General features: G+C 50.0%; 1 long non-coding RNA gene across 1 annotated transcript; it reads right to left on the bottom strand.

The window, feature by feature from the left end:
* Positions 1-2,124: 2,124 nt before the first annotated feature.
* On the bottom strand, positions 2,125-15,279 carry LOC115520257. Its single transcript, XR_004344005.1, has 8 exons — positions 15,137-15,279; positions 14,990-15,047; positions 11,679-11,841; positions 10,386-10,518; positions 9,211-9,465; positions 8,505-8,678; positions 6,655-6,766; positions 2,125-2,725 (listed from the first exon to the last, which is right to left on the bottom strand). It is a non-coding gene; the product is annotated as an uncharacterized LOC115520257 (long non-coding RNA).
* Positions 15,280-16,839: the final 1,560 nt, after the last annotated feature.

A 16,839-nucleotide genomic window follows, 5' to 3' on the forward strand; every position in this document is an offset into this window, starting at 1 on the left:
GGGCACTAGCAATCCAGAACCACCTGACTTTGAAATTTTCACCCTAGCCCCTCCATGCAACCACAATTGCAGTTCAGCCTTTTCCAGAGCAAAGCCCCAGGGCATAAGCAACCTTCAGAAGAGACTTCACTTCTCCACTTTCCCCTCTTCAGTATCTCAGCATCACAATTCAGCAATTCCTCAAATCTTGTTACTTCTTTGATGCTTTTTTTAAGTTTATTTATTTTGAGAGAGAGATAGAGAGAGAGAGAGAGAGAGAGAGCACACGCAAGCAGGGGAGAGGCAAAGAGAAGGAGAGAGAATCCCAAGCAGTCTCTGCATTGTTAACCCGGAGCCCAACGCAGGTCTGAACTCACGAACCATGAGATCATGACCTGAGCTGAAACCAAGAGTCGACACTTAACCGACCGAGCCACCTAGACACCCCACTGATGCTTTTAAGATGACTTTTTAAAAGTTTAAGTTTTTTTGGTATGAAGGTTAATTTTATTTGAATTATCTAGGTGTCCATACCCAGAATTGGTAAACCCTTTAATCCTCATTTGAGGAGTCCGATAAGCAGCAATATCTTCAGAGAAGGTAGGATCCTCACTGTGCTACGGGATCGATCCTGGTTGGACTAAGCGAGTCATGGTAACCCCCTTTTTCTATGCCTGAGGTGGGCATATGACCCACTTTTGGGAGGAAAAAAGAGAAAAACTCCTGGGAATTTGTGGGTGAATTCTTGTGCCCTTCTGAAAGAGAGCTGCTGGGGGACCAGAACCCTTTCTCTTCTTTGTGCTTCGGAATGATGTTGTGTAAGTCACGCTTGAATCTATGGCAACCCTTTTATGACTGAGGGAAAAGCTAAGAAATTTGTAGGGATATCAGTGATATTGATATTGATATTGTTGAGCTATCTAAAAGCCCTGAAACTCTTTGCTTCTAGACCTTCTTCTTCTTCTTCTTGTTTTTTTTTTTTTTTTGACAAAGGGCTCTGATTTCTTTTCTTTTTTTTTTTTTTAAATGTTTATTTTTGAGAGAGGGAGAGAGTGAGCATGGAGGGCAGAGAGAGAGGTGGGAAGACATAGAATCTAAACCAGGCTCAAGGCTCTGAGCTGTCAGCACAGAGCCCGATGTGGGGCTTGAGCCCACGGACCATGAGATCATGACCTGAGTCAAAGTCGGACACTTAATTGACTTGAGCCACCCAGGCGCCCCTTTGCTAGACTTCTTAAGGAAATAATAAACATCCTTATGGTTTCACTGTCGGTCAGATTTTCTGTTGTGTGCAGCCCAAAGCATTCCAAACTGACATATCATCCTTCAGGACTCAGCTTGAAAGGCCACCACTTCAGGGAGGCCTTCCTGAAATCCCCACATCAACACATTTAGTGTCCCTCATCATATTTGTAATTATTTGTGGAATGATAGTCTTTTTCTCTGGGCTGTAAAGTTCGTGGGAACAGAGACCACAGTCGGGTCCTAGAGCCCAGCCCAATGCCAGGCATGGTAGCCTCTAAATAAATAATTATCCAAAAAATAAAGGGTCAAGAGCCCAAGTACATGGAGAAACTGGATAAAAATCCTGGAGGCTATGAATTAAAATTTGTGCAATTATGTTTCTAACACATGAAAACTTTTAAAGCTCAAAGAATCATTACAGAAGGGTTGGAGTGGCCATCGTGAGAAAGGGTGTGAGTGTTTATCTGGTACAAGTAAGAGCTGCCAAGTAGTGTTAAAGACCCAGCTGGGATTAGACCCCATAAATGTGCATTGGCATAAATCGGCAGAATTATGAGATTTCTTCCAGCAGTGTTCAGCTGGCTAGATGTGTGAGAGAAGTGGGTAATTAAATTGATCCAAAGATGGGGATTCTCAGGATGGACTGCTTTTTGTTCTGTTCACTAGTGAAGTAAATAAAAGTAGCTATGGAATTTTATGTATTTACTTTTTTATTTTTTAAGTTTATTTATTTTGAGAGAGAGAGAGAGAGAGAGAGAGAGAGTGAGCACAAGTGGGGGAGGGGCAGAGAGGAGCAACAGAATCGCAAGCAGGCTCCGCGCCCACTGGCGCCCTTGGAATTTCATTTTTTAATTTTTATGTTTGTTTATTTTATTTTGAGAGGGAGAGAGAGTGTGTGCACGCATGTGTGTGAGTAGGGGAGGGGCAGAGGAAGAAGGAGAAAAAGAGACAATCCCAATGCCGGTCTCAGTCTCACCAAGGTGAGATCGTGACCTGAGCCCAAACGAAGAGTGCTTAACCGACTGAGCCACCCAGGCGCCCCTGACTTTTCACTCTCTCAATAAAGTAAATCTCTTAAAATTCAAAGCCATGCTCTTTTGTTCCAGACTGGAGAATATCCCCCGGCTGAAACACTCACCCCAGAAGTCTTTCCCATCACCCACTTGCCCTGGAAAGGCTTGAGGAGGGGGGGGGATCTGTGAATTTCTTAAGGGGTGTGAGTGTGTGTGCATGCACACATTTTCCTGGGGCGAGTGTTAAAGGGGTCTGTGATCGAGAAAGGCAAGAACCACTGATGTGGAGTTGGCTCCTAGGCACGGACCACTGTGTGGATCAGGGCTTGAGTGGTGAGTAGTCCCAGCCCTTGCTTATTGAAGAGAGGCCGTGTGGTACAGTGGTGGGCGTGCAGACTCCAAAGTCAGGCATGGGCTATGCCACGCAACTCCTTGGTTTTCTCCTCCATAAAGTGGAAACGATAATCACAGTTCCTTACCTCAGAGGCCTGGAACAAAGATTAAATGAGTTAGTACAGGGGCACCTGGGTGCCTCAGTCAGTTAAGCTTCCAACTCTGGATTTCAGCTCAGGGTATTATCCCATGGTTCATGAGTTCGATCCCCACATTGGGTTCTGCACTGGCAGGTGCAGAGCCTACTTGGGATTCTCTCTTTCTCTGTCCCTCCCCCCCTTTCAAAATAAATAAACTTAAAACATTTTTTTTAAAGGGGCACCTCGGTGGCTCAGTCAGTTAAGCGCCTGGCTTTGGCTCAGGTCATGATCTCACAGTACATGAGTTCAAGCCCCATGTCAGGCTCTGTGCTGACAGTACAGAGCCTGAAACCTGATTCAGATTCTGTGTTTCCCTCTCTCTCTGCCCTCCCCTGCTCACACTCTGTCTCTCTCTCTCAAAAAATAAATAAACATTAAAAAAAAACTTAAATTTTTTTTAAATAAATGAGTTAAATGCAAATGCTTAGTACCATGCCTGGTATTTAGTGAAAGCTGACTTTTATTATAGCTGATTGATGATGATGCATTGGGACACACATCCGAGGACAAAGACCTTGAATCAGGAGGCAGCGTTTGAGGGTACACAGCTGCTGCTGATTTGTGCAAAGCACACAATCTAAGCATTCTCTCCCCTCTGACACTGTGTGACTCAGGGCAAACTCCTTAGCTGCTCTGTGCCTCAGGTATCTCACCTGTAATATGGAGATAATAATAGTAACTGCCTCGTGGGACTGTTGCCGGGGTTCTCTGCAGGCTTAGAGCAGTGACTCCAATTCAGTAAGTGCTTGGTTGTTTGTCTGATTTTTTAGGTAGGCTCCATGCCCAACGTGGGGCTTGAACTCATGACCCTGAGATTAAGAGTCACATGTGCTACGACTGGGCTAGCCAGGCGCCCCACTGCTGGCATTATTATTATCACTGTCTAGGTACATTCAGCCTCCTTATTCTGATAAGAGAGGCCCTTTCCAGGTGTTTCCCACAGCCTTCCCTCATGCTGAAACCTTCACAGCTCACAGCACCTTCATGCACACCATGTCTGCCTCACAGAGGCTGTACACAGTGAAGAATTAAGACTCAAAGGAAGTGACTAACCTAAGGTCTCTCCACCTGCCCTCTGCCTCATCGTATTCCCTTCCAAGAGTGTCCCCCCTGTCTCTCCCCAGTTTCCATCTGTAGCAATCCCACTCCTGAAACCCCACACCTTTCATAAAGCCTTCTCAACTCAGAATCCCTGCGTTGAACCCAACACACGACTCGTGGGTGCGTGTGCCTCACCGCCAGGCCTTCTTGCCCCTCTCACTGTACCTCTCTCCATTCTTTGCACCGCGAAGGCTCTCGCCAGAGAGCTGCAGGATGGAGGAGATCAAAGACGACGGTTCTACTGGCCCGGGATGTTCCCATGTTCAAGGGAAGGAGGGAGGAGTCCCCAAAACACTGATCTGCACTGAACACACAGACAATGGCCAGACCATATGGGAAAACAGACCTCGGACATCCACAGCCTGCAGAAACCCGCCCAGGAAATCACCTCCTCAAATACAGTAAACCACCCAGGTAATCCATAGGTCCCGTTTGTAACAAGTCAGACTATGTCTAGGAACAATTCAGAAAGCTAACCACTAACTTCTAGAATAGTTGGCTCAAAATGGCCAGAACTGACAACTTCCCTAACTTTTGTCCACTGTGCAACTTAGGACCAGCCAGAGAGTCAAATATGCACCCCCAACCAGTCATACAGGATGCCTGGCTTCTAGTCACCTGCCTTCCAGCTTCCCCACGCCAACAGCCTCCAGAGAAGGCACCAGGTACCTGAATCTTTCCCATTTCTCTGCTATAAATAAAGCTTTACCACCCCTCCACCTACCCTGGAGTCTCTTTTAAAATGCAAGTGACCATGGCTGACTGACTTCCCTTGCTGTAGCAAGCTCTTGAATCAATAGCCTTTGCTTTTCTCACTTGTTCGGGCTTCGTTTATTGGCCCAGGAATGGCAGCTCAGGGAGCGAGGCGAGGACCGGCCTCATCAGTACCCTTGGTCCCACTGGGGTGGAGCTCAGAGCCCTCAGACGACAGAGTTGCTGGCTGGTCCGCTGGAAACACTGATCAGACCTTTGGACTCAGCTGAGCCAGGGCTGGAGATGCCAAATTGACTCAGATTAAATCCCCCGGGCATAAAATCACAAAAGAGTTTTTGTTAGATGCTGATTGGGAAGGAGGGGCCCCAGAGATCTGGGAAAAGGGTAGGACATCTGGGAATAGAGAAATGAGGGAGAGGCAGGAACTTTGCCTAGAGCGGGAGCCAAGGATGGCCTGGAGCTACTTTGATGGGATGGAGAGTTGAGTCATGATTCATATCTGATCTCCAAGATTCTTTAGTCAATGCAGAGACATTTACTGAGTGCCCCCTTCTGGGCACTAGAGGTGGGACACGCAAGGCCTCTGACTTCCCGGAGCTCGTGTCCTGGTGGCAGGGGCGGTAGATGGCTACAGAAGTCAGACAGCTTCAGAAGAGTAAGCGCACTGAGGAAAATGAAATGGGATGGTGCCCTCGAGAAGGAGTGCCGAGAGCGGGGAACACACGAGAGTGGCTGGGGAGGGACACCAGAAGGAACCAGCACTGCAGCCAACAGGGGAAATGGTTTTCCTAGCAGAGGGAGCAGCTTAAGCAAAGACTCTGAGCTGAGACCTGGGTGTGACAGAAAGGTCGGTGTGGCCAGAGCTGTGTGGGCAGAGGGTGATCGTGGCTGGAGGGGACCAGGAGGGACGTTCAGGGACACCACGAGTAGAGGGCCTCCCAAGCCATTCTAAGAGTTTAGATTTTATTTGGGCCTCAGTATAACGGAGTTTTTGAAAGAAGGCACTGAACAGCTTGCTTGCTTAAGCTGCTCCATCAAGGCCTTAGAAGCTCTCCTTTGTTGAAATCTTGTCAAATCCTGGCAGGCAGGGGAAGTGTGTATGTGGGGTAACAGTGTTAAGGAGAGAAAATGTGGATCAGACCCAGACACGTCACAACCAGAATTCCTTGCTGAGTAGGATCAAAAGGGCCACAAGAGTGTGTTATAATCCCCTGAAATTGCACACTAATTTGTGTGTGTGTGTGTGTATATACCCTATTTCAGTGAGTTTTTTCAAACTCTCAGAGGAATCTCTGCCACCAGAAAAAGCCAGAAAGGGAGAATATTAACTTCTATGCTAGCATACCCATGCACCATCCCAGTAAGGACACAGATACTGCCCCGAGGAGGGGAAGGGGGGGCGGGGCAGGACAGGGAACTTTCCACTGTGTACCATGTGCTTTACCTATTTTTAAAAGTCCACTTCAGTGTAAAGGACTGAAGCTGGAGAGGAATGGATGGGTGGGGAAGAAGGTGCCAAAGCCTTGGTGTGGCCAGGGAGGGGCAGCAACACATATCTGCTGGTCCTAACTTGACGGCCCCACCCCTAGCCTGTGCTCACATGCCTTGCACTAGAGAACCCCGCCCAGAGAGGCCGCACTGGCCCTGAGCCTGCCCAGAGCTCAGCTGCCCAGGGGGCACCAGCCTCACTGCCCCGGGAGAGGGACAGGAACAGATGCCCTCTGCTCAAGTCACCAAACTCTGCTCAGGTCACTGTCCTCTGCCCATGTCCCGGGCCCCTCTGGTCCCCAAACCTTCACAGAGAGAAGCCCGAGCCTCCTGAACACCCTGCTGACCCCACCAGGAGCTCCTGGCTCTGATCTGAACCCGCCTCTTTTCCCAGCCTCTTGGTTGGTCATTTTGCTTTGAGTCAAGTCCCCCTTGCTCTGCTTTCGTGTGGTGCCGTGCCCAGCCCCAGCCTGGCAGATGGGAGCTGAGATGGGGGTGTTTTCTCTAATTCTCTCCAACATCTCGGCTTGGATTTGCTTCGCCTCCCCAAAAATAGGTCTGGCCCAGCCTTCAGGACCCACCTGTTCTCAGCGATCAGCCAGTGGGCAGGGACCAGCCTCCCTGGGGTGTTCACTTCTTTGGTGATTCAGGGCCACGGGTCAGAGAGCAGAGTCAGCCGCTGATGACATTTCCCTGCCAGGATGCAGAGCAGGTGAGGGCCTCCTGGTCCACCCTTGGAGAAGGGACCAAGGAGGTTCTATGCAAGTCAGTTAAACCACAGAGCAGACCTTGCAACACCTTCCTCCTGAGGCCTTGGGACCAGACGGGGGTATGCAGGCAGACACCTACACTTGCATAGCCAAACAATTCTACGGCCCATTCTTCTAACTCTAGAATAAGTGCATAATAACACCAACCGATATTTGTGGGGACTTACTGTGGCCAGGCGCTATTCAGTTAAAGACTTTATGTGTATCACCTCATTACGGGGTGCCTGGGGGCTCAGTCAGTTAAACGTCTGACTTCGGCTCAGGTCATGATCTCCCAGTTCACAAGTTCAAGCCCTGCATCAGGCTCTGTGCTGACAGCCCAGAGCCTGGAGCCTGCTTTGGATTCTGTGCCTCCCTCTCTATCTCTGTCCCTCCCTTGCTAGTATTCTGTCTCTCTCTCTCTCAAAAATAAATAAAAACATTAAAAAAAAACAAAACCCTAGGCAGTGGCATAGGGATGTCCCCTTTGCACACAGGGAGCTGGGATGTGAACCCGGGCAGGCTGGGAATACTGTGCCTGTAGCGCTCATGAATGAAAACAAAGGGATCTGCAGAAGGGCCCCACAACCTTGCACAAATGGGATCCGATCTGTGGCCCAGTCACCAGAGGACAAAAGCATGGGTCCTGACTGTTCCACACACTGAGTGTGCAATGCGGCTCATTCCAGCCTGGAGTAAGAGTCCCTGGATCCCCCACCACTCTGCACTCCAGGAACCTGTGGCCCAGGGCAGCTCAAGACCTCCTGGACCCTTTCTTTTGTAACATAAGGAGACAGCCTACACTGCTTCACCCCTCCCAGTGCCAAAAGGCCACTTATCACTTAGGGTGACTGTACTTAAGCCCCCACTACCCCCCCCCCCCCGCAGGGAATCCAGGCTGAGCCCACCACGCCTTCTCCCTGCCCCTGCCCTAAGTGCTGGGCCAGAAGGTGGGAGACCCCAGTCTCGGCTCCCGCTTGGTGGAATGTTTGGCACCTCCTGCCTCGTTTTTCTCATCTGATGCATGGCTGGAATGTCCTCCAGTGCACCCCCACTTTACAAGGTTTGGGGGAAGATCAGATGAGAGGATGAATCTGAAGACCCTATAGGGACTGGGAGGCCCTGGGCCTGGTGAAGAGTTTGGGCCCGTGGTGTGTCTCTGAACCCCCACGTGCTGGTGTCTCCCCGCCTCTGGAGCGGGACGGGATCTGCAGGGAGAGGACGGTGGCTGGTACTGGGCCTAACTGCCCCTCCATCACCTGACTGTCCAGCTGCCCCCTATGGCAGCGGACCCTGCCCAGGGGTGAAGGAACAGGGACGGGAGGAGAGCGGCCAGCCACAGCCGGAGCAGGAAAGCTGGGGAGCCAGGCTGGAGTCCCATATGGAACAGGAGGCCGCTGAGTAGGGACCACCACACTTCCCAGCCCCGGGAAGGGCAGGGGTCACTGGAGAGCCCAGGAAATCCCATCAGGAATAGTGGCGCACCTGTGTGTTTGCCAGAGGTGACCTGGGCCCGTGGCCACAGGCGCCGGGTCACCTCTTGCTGCAGCAAAGCCTCAGTCTGGTTCTGACTTTTGGTCCTCAGTGTGTTCTGTCTCCCCTATTGTTCTGGGGCACCTGCTGGACTTGTGCACCCCTTCTTTCCCCCGAGAGTTTTTCGGCTACTCTTGGGGCTTGCTCACCCTGTATGGCAAATATTTCCTTCCTGGTTTATGTCTCCGGCTCTTCTGGGCTTATAATGGCTCAGTGGACATTTCTGCCTAGAAATGTCTGGATTTTGCTGAAGTTTCCCCTCAGCATACACCACACACAAGAGGTGACTGAGATTTTTATCACGCAGTCCTCAACACCAGGTCCTGCAGGGGAAACCAAGAAGTATGAGGCAAAGCCCCTGCCCTGGGCAATTCATAATCTAGTTTTTTGGGGTTTTTAAAATAATCTAGTTATTCAAAAGTGAGGGGTGCCTGGGTGGCTCAGTTGGTTAAGCATCCAACTTCGCCTCAGGTCATGATCTCAGGGTTCGTGAGTTTGAGCCCCGCGTCGGGCTCTGTGCTGACAGCTCAGAGCCTGGAGCCTGCTTCAGATTCTGTCTCCCTCTCTCTCTGCCCCTCCCCCACTCAGGCTCTGTTTCTGTCTCTAAAAAATGAATAAACCTTAAAAAAAATTTTTTTAATAAAGGACTAGGCAAAATGCCTCTAAAGTTCCACACTGTTCTAGGGTGAGGAGAGAAAGGCTTAAAGAGGACTCTAGGATTTTGAACAACAGGTGAGAAGTCAGGAGAGGAAGCAGGTTCGGGGAGAAGACTTCATTCAGTTTTAAGTAAACCGAGTGGACCTCATCACGACCCTTCCTTCCCCCAGGTTCCAGGTGCCACTGCCACAGACTGACCTGGTGTGTCCCCGCCGGCTCCTCCGCCACGTCCCTCCTCTGGGCGTGTGACCCTGGCTGCGGCAAGGTCAGAGCAAGAAAGACGGACTGACCTTTGCTCCAGGATATTTGTCAGCTTCTCTCAGTGAATAAACAGCTTTGCCGTCACCAACACAGTCTTTCTGGAAACTCAGCTGGCGCTGCTGAGTGCCCAAAGGTGAGGGTGGGATCCCCGAAATTGACAATTGAGTTTCCATCGCCCTAGGGTCAGGAAAGCTTGAAACAAATTATTGAGAAAGAAATTGAAATGTGGTTCCTTCAGACCTGTGTTCCAGCACCCAGATTAGGACCCGGTTCACAGGCAAACCTCCCCATGAGTGGTTTAGATGAGGGGCCTCATGCCCGGGCGTGCACCCATCACCCATGGAGCTCAGGAACGAGATCACCCAGACTGGGGACCCGGCACCTGTAATTTAATAATCCCCACGGGTGATCGGCAGGCACACCTGAGTGACAGGCCCCCTTGGCCTGGAGAGGACTGCCATGGCCAGAGGGTTGGGCCAGGGAGAGACATGGACAGAGATGGTCCTGGGACACCAGGAGTTCCCTCAGAGAGACTGAGCTGGGGCTTGGCAGGTGGATGTTCCGAGCACAGAGGGGAGGGAGAGCAGAGGGCCTTCTAGCACAGGCCCTGGCTGAGGGGCTCAGCCTGTTTGGGGTGGGGGTGAAGTTGGAGAGGCCAGCTGTGGCCACAGGGCAAGGCTCTGAATGCCAAGCTCAGAGCCAGGTAGATACTGACGCTGCCAAGAGCAGGGAAGGCTGTGAGCAGAGAAGGGAGACCCTCTCCAGTACCGGTGGGCCCTTGTTTGTGCATTCAGGGCTTTTGAGGCCCCTGAATGAGCCAAGGCCTGTGGTCAGAGGGCAAGCCCACACTTCCTCCTGCCTCAGCTCGCCTTTCCTTCACATCATGCCCCAACTCTTCTATTTCTGACTTCAAGTCCTTGGCATGTACGAAATTCTTGCCTCTCCTTTGGCAGCCCTGCCTGCCTCTGTACCCTTATTCTTACCCTTTTATGTCTGCCTTTCTTAGGCCTTCAGCACAGTCTGTCCAGATTAATTTGACACCAAACTGGCTTTCTCCAGAAAGGCAGGGAAAGTTCTAGGCACAAGAGTGAGATTCATGTGGGGAGAATTACCGTGGCCCCTTCTTTAAGGCAGTTAGAGTCCTGTGTGTCCAGTAACAACCCATGAAGAAAGAAGCTATATTCTTGATGCACAGGTAGTAGAAATGACTTGCTCACATTCTGGCCCAGAGACTCTGGCTCTGCTCTGTAACAGTGAAAGTGACACCTTCCTCAAACCGTGACTAGGACCCACATTGCTTCCAGAACCTGCTCTCTCTGTATACCTCTGCTCTGGTGGGAAAATTCTTTTTTTTTTTTTTTTAATTTTTAAAATGTTTTTATTTTTGAGAGACAGAGAGAGAGCACAAGTGGGAGAAGAGCAGAGAGAGAGGGAGACACAGAATCCAAAGCAGGCTCCAGGCTCTGAGCTGTCAGCACAGAGCCCGACACGGGGCTTGAACCCACAAGGCATAAGATCATGACCAGAGCCAAAGTTGGACACTTAACTGACTGAGCCACCCAGGTGCCCCATCTGATGGGAAAATTCTTTTTTTTTTTTTTTTTTTTTTTCAACGTTTATTTATTTTTGGGACAGAGAGAGACAGAGCATGAACGGGGGAGGGGCAGCGAGAGAGGGAGACACAGAATCTGAAACAGGCTCCAGGCTCTGAGCCATCAGCCCAGAGCCTGACGCGGGGCTCGAACTCACGGACCGCGAGATCGTGACCTGGCTGAAGTCGGACGCTTAACCGACTGCGCCACCCAGGCGCCCCTGATGGGAAAATTCTTAATTTACTTGTACAATTAGGTGAGGGGTTGGAAATTGGGCCCATTTATCACATGGACTTTTATTCTCTCGTAGAAGCCTCTTTGGGCTGAGAAGATATGTGTCTGTCACCCTCCTTACTTGGGAAAATGCACTGTGTCCTGCTCTGAATTCACATCTGTAGTTGATCTTGGAACTGGTCACAGTACTATGTGTGGCCAGTACATGAAGTGCACTCCCAGACCCAAGACCGAAACAATAGGTTGCTGTGTTTTCTCAGAGTGCTTGGAGTCCTCGAGCCTCATCCCCACTACCACTAGCCAGTGCTTGTCCTTCTTTCTGTGACCTGGCCCATCTTCCCAAGGCACCTTTCCCATCAGCTCCTGCTGAACCCAAGCCAGTCCACAGCACCACACACTGTGGTCCCAGAGCCCCAGGGCGACAAGGAGTCCGCCAAGCTGGGAAGACATCACAGAACTCAGTCCTGGTGGCACACGTCTGGTGCCAGATTTCTTAGGAAGAAAATCAGCTTCTGCCCAGACAGCAACATAACTTTTTCCCCCAATCCCTGGCACAGAGGCCGGGCCACGATCGCCAACCTGCCGTGAGAACACAGGAATATGTTCACTCTGTCACCGGCAAGTCCTGGCAGAGTCTTGCTGTGTTCTGAGACAGCACCCTCAGTGGAGAACTCCGGGCATCATGTCGAGGCAGCTTGAAGTCTTCACTGGAGCCAGAGTCTTGATCTATGTGGCCCATCAACTAAAAAAAAAGTTTGAACAGCATCATTAACCTAACACGACTTACTTTTCCATAGGACTCTAAGCTTTCACATGCATGCTGTCATTTTTATTTTGGTTTTCACAGTGGCCTGTGAAGTAGGTAAGCTGGATACTGTCGTTAGTCGACGTTCAGAGGTGACAGAGCAGCAGCTTAGCGTGTCTCAGGCCACACGACCCCCAAATGGCAGAACCGGGACTGGAGTCTGGATCAGCACCGTCCCCTGACGGTTAACCTCTTCGGGACCCAGTGCCAAGTCTCCCCAGCTTGCAGCAGCAGCGACCGCACGGACCACCATGGGCTCCCAGGCCCCGCCAGCTGCAAGGGCACGCAGACACTGATGAATGTTCTCGAAGATCCTAAAGACAAGGCTGAGCGGAAGCTTGCATCAGAGGGACAGGTCCTGGCCAATTGTTCCCCATCCCTGGTGACAGGTACCATCTTATTAAATCTGTAAATCGGTTGTGCTGAGACTATAACAGAGGATATCGTCTGAGGAACCTTCCAATTTAGCAGACAATGAGTATCCGCAAACATTTTGGGGGCCTGATCCAGAAGCTCTAGCTTATGGCCATGTCTTCCAAACACATATGGAAGAAGATACGCACATGGGTCCAAACCACTTAGCACAGTTGTCAAAGGACTGATGATACTGTAAACTTAATGGCTGCCAAGGTTATGTCCAATCAATTCATTCAGTTCCATAAAGATTTATCGAGCACTTCCTGTTTGCGGAATGCTGATGACCAGACAGATACATGACTCAGGGAGGTACTGAGGCAGTCTCAAGATCTGCCTGAGAGGTACTCTTAGATTGAAATATGGAAATCAAATCAAGAAAAATTCAGACTTTGGGAGTTTCTGACCAAATGTAATGACTCTAGAGCAGTGACTAGGAAACTAGAGCATCCCATCCGTGTCTTGGTCCTCGTTTACCAAACGGGTCACATTCTGTTTCTGCATCATTTCATTACCCCAGAGCCAGGTGAGCCATGATAGGACAAGACAACCACCAGAAAGTGCTGGAATGTGTCCAGAGCTGAGGCAGTGCTCACCATTTCTCCTTCATGGACTCATCCCACAAGCATTTATTAAATGCCTACTATGTGCAAGGCGAGGTGGTGAATACAAAGGTAGATGTGGCCGAGTGATCCCCACCCTCCAGGTTCCTTGTAGGAAACAGATCACAATAGGCTGTTGTCATAACTTGTGGGAAGTGAGCTCACTGGGCCAATGCAAAGCCTAATGGTCAGAAGAATGGCATCAGTGAAAGAAAACAGTGTGAACCAATGTGACAGGACATTGGGAATCAACAGCTGGAGATCAGCCTGGTGTGTAGCGACTGGGAAAAGAGTGGTTCTTCTGGAACAAAGGAGTTGAGCAAACCATGATTCGGAGAGGCAGAAAGGCAAACACGAGGCTTTCTGAAAATGGTTGCTATTGCCACAAACCAAAAGGCACAGTTTCATATTAGTTCCTGGGCCCCACCTGTACACACTGGTATGAGCATCAGCATTATCAGCATTATCTACAGTGTCTCACAGGAAACAGTAGTTAAAAATGTTACTTAATTCAACACAAAACTCCCTTAACATACTACCAGAAAAAAAAAAATGACAATACAAACTCAGCTAAATGTCTCAAAAATTTCACTTGCACACAATATATACAGATAATAGCTTCTACCTGTGAGACCTGGGGCCAAGTACTGCATTTCTCTTTGTGTCTTTGTTTCCAAATCTGTTAAACTGAGGACTGTGCACAGAGTAAGCACTTGTATAGCTGTAAGTAAGCAAGTACAGCTGTAAGTATAGCTGTAAGTAAGTAAGCACTGCTGAGTCCAGAGTAATGTTAGCTATATTATTATCAGGCCACTGTGTTAAGTTCAAAGTCAGACAAATTCTCAGCTCGTCCTCCTCTTCATCTTCTACCTGTCCTGTCTTCAGAGATACTTTTGGGTGAACATCTACTGATTATATAGCCTTTGAAAAATGCTTCCTTTTATCCTCAAGACAGTGTCCGCAAATTTAAGCTGGTACTTCACAAATTGCCGAGGCATAGGAAATTCTTTCCTTTATACAACATTTTCAGACCACCAGGTCACAGGAGGTGACAATGATAAATCTTATGAGTTCTTTCATCCACAGCCACTTCTTAATGGAAGGGACTATTTCTGACCTTCAGTTCATGGCAGTTACAAATGTCAAAGGCAGACCTTTTCTCTCCTCCCAGGCTCCTTCCCCCTCTGCTGTGCTCAGTGGCACCCTCCTGTTTGGCAGCTTGCCTCCTCCTAAATAAATGAATGCTGATGGGATGTCACTCAGGGTCACTGAAAGGTCCCCTGACCTAAAATATCTTCCTTTGGCCCTGTGGGCTGGGCGTTTCATCACCTGCATTGTACTCTGAGGTCTGGGCAAAGGGGCTTCCCCTCCAAACCCAGGGCTATAAATATGCCTCTGGGTTAGGGCTGTCTGTTACCAACAGTCCCTAGATAAACCAGCCCTCCTGGGACAGCAGCATTAACCCATTAGCTTCGAAAGCTCTTTAGGGACACAAGACCAACAATGAGGATGGTTTTGTTTGGTTTAACGTTTATTTATTTATTTGTGTGTGTGTGTGTGTGTGTGTGTGTGAGAGAGAGAGAGAGAGCGAGCGCACAAGCGCCAGTGGGGGAATGGCAGAGAGAGAGAGAGAGGGAGGCCCAGAATCCAAAGTGGCTCTGAGCTGTCAGTGCAAAGCCCCACGCTGGGCTGGATGCTGTACCCACAAACTGTGAGATCATAAGTCAAGCCGAAGTCAGACATTTAACCAACTGAGCCACCCAGGTGCCCCAATGCCAGGGATGTTTTAAGGAGAGGCACAAACTTGAGGCTTGTAGACAAATCTGATCAATAGGTTTTGTGGAGTGTACTTACTGCCTTTTTTTTTTTTAAGTTTATTTATTTATTTTGAGAGAGACAGCATGAGTGGGGTAGGGGCAGAAAGAGAGGGAGAGAGAGAATCCCAAGCAGGCTCCGCTCAGCACAGAGCCTGATGAGGGGCTCAAACTCACGAAACTGTGAGATCATGACCTGAGCCAAGACCAAGAGTCAGACCCACTGAGCCACCCAGGCACCTCTGGTATACTTACTGTCTTGAGATTGTTTTTTAGTCACTTGTCAATATTTTAAAACCGGATACAACTTCTCCTGAAAACACAAAAACAGAAGCTCTAGCAACATTGTCCTGAATCCCCACAAAATCACAGAGGCCTCTGGTCTCCAGCCATCTTACCTACCTGCCCGTAGGCCTCTGGGCTTAGGTGGAAAAGTTGGGAGAGCAGGCCTGGGCATCTGGGACTCATTTGTCTGTTCTAGAACATTCCAATTCAAATATTTAACCCTACAAATACAAAAAAAGCACAAAGTATGAAAAAATGTAGATGATACAAAGTAGCTTAACTAGTCCTTGTCTGGAAAGAACTTAAGGATTTATTGAAAAAACATACATGTTGAACTCCAAATAAGGAAACAGTTCTTAACATTAAAAAAAAAAATTTTTTTTTAATGTTTATTTATTTTTGAGAGAGAGACAGAGTGTGAGTGGGGCAGGAGCAGAGGGAGAGGGAGACACAGAATCAGAAGCAGGCTCCAGGCTCCGAGCTGTCAGCATATAGCCTGACGCGGGGCCGAACTCAAGAACCGCGAGATCATGACCCGAGCTGAAGTCGGACGCTCACCGCCAGGGCCACCCAGGCGCCCCAATTCTTAACATTTTAAAAGCTTTTAGATTTTCACTTCCCTCATCTCTTCCAGATTAACATTGGCTTCTGTTGAGTTCAGTGCTTACTTCCCGGTGGTTGGCTGTGTCCAACTGTTAGCCCTAACTCCCTGAGGCCACAGACTGCCCTCTGTGTCGGCACCAAGAAAAAACAGGTGCTCAAGAAACATGAGGTGGGAGCGCCTGAGACCCCGTGATTTTGTGGTGACAGGACAATGTTGCTAGAGTTTTTATTTCTATGTTTTTGTTTTTCAAGGAAGTTATGAAACATCTGGTTTTAAAATATTGACAAGTCAATGGAAAAAGAAAAAAAAAAAAAGCTTTAAAATAGTGGGTAGACCTAACAATACATGGCTGTGGTTCATGAGTAGATAGCAAATAAAATGTTTAAACTAATAGTGACCACTTAAGTACTCTATGTCAGACATTTTGTATATGTTATTTATTTACGCCAATAACATAGATAACGCTTCTGGGTACAAATTCAAACACTATATAAGCATATACAGCAAAACAGCGAAAGCCTATTTTTCCCCTCCTCAGGTGTGGCTCACTCCGCGTTTGGGGTGCATTCCTCCAGATACGGATGGACAGACATATCTCCGGGCCTATCATATATATCAGATCAGCCCCATTTGACCGGTGGGGAAACTGCGGCCAAGACCACAGAGCCGCACGTCCTGGAGCTGAGATTCAAACCCAGATCCCCTGACTCCTGAGTCAGCGCATTCCTTCTGCTACGCCCCCGTGTGTAAAATGTTGCGGATGAAGAAACCGAGGCTCACAGAGGGCCCGGAGCTCTCCCAGCCACACAGGGCACGGCCCAATCTGGGACAGGCAGGAGGGCTGCATGGAGGAGAGGGCAGGGACGGCCGACGGCTCACCGCGCCGCAGAGCGCAGCCCCCACCCGCACGGGGCTCGCCCACCGCGCTCGAGGGCAGCTCCCCCCGCCCCCGTGCAGGGACGGTCCGGCGGCCGGGGTCCCGAGGCCCCCCCCCGCCCCCCCGCCAAGCCCAGCGCGCGGCCCCCCGGGACGGGGCCCGGAGTGACGGCTGCCTCAGGGGCGGGCAGGGACGGCCCGGATTTCGCCTGAGCCGCCGGCGGGCGCCAGCACACAGGGGCGGTCAGCGCCCGCGCCCCGGGTGGGTGGCCTGTACGCGCGGGGGGCTGGGGGCCGCCGAGGGGCGCGGGCTGGGCGCGTGGCGGGCGGGGCGCCGGCG

Source organism: Lynx canadensis, chromosome C1 (genome assembly GCF_007474595.2).
Source record: "Lynx canadensis isolate LIC74 chromosome C1, mLynCan4.pri.v2, whole genome shotgun sequence".
Lineage (NCBI taxonomy): Eukaryota > Metazoa > Chordata > Mammalia > Carnivora > Felidae > Lynx > Lynx canadensis.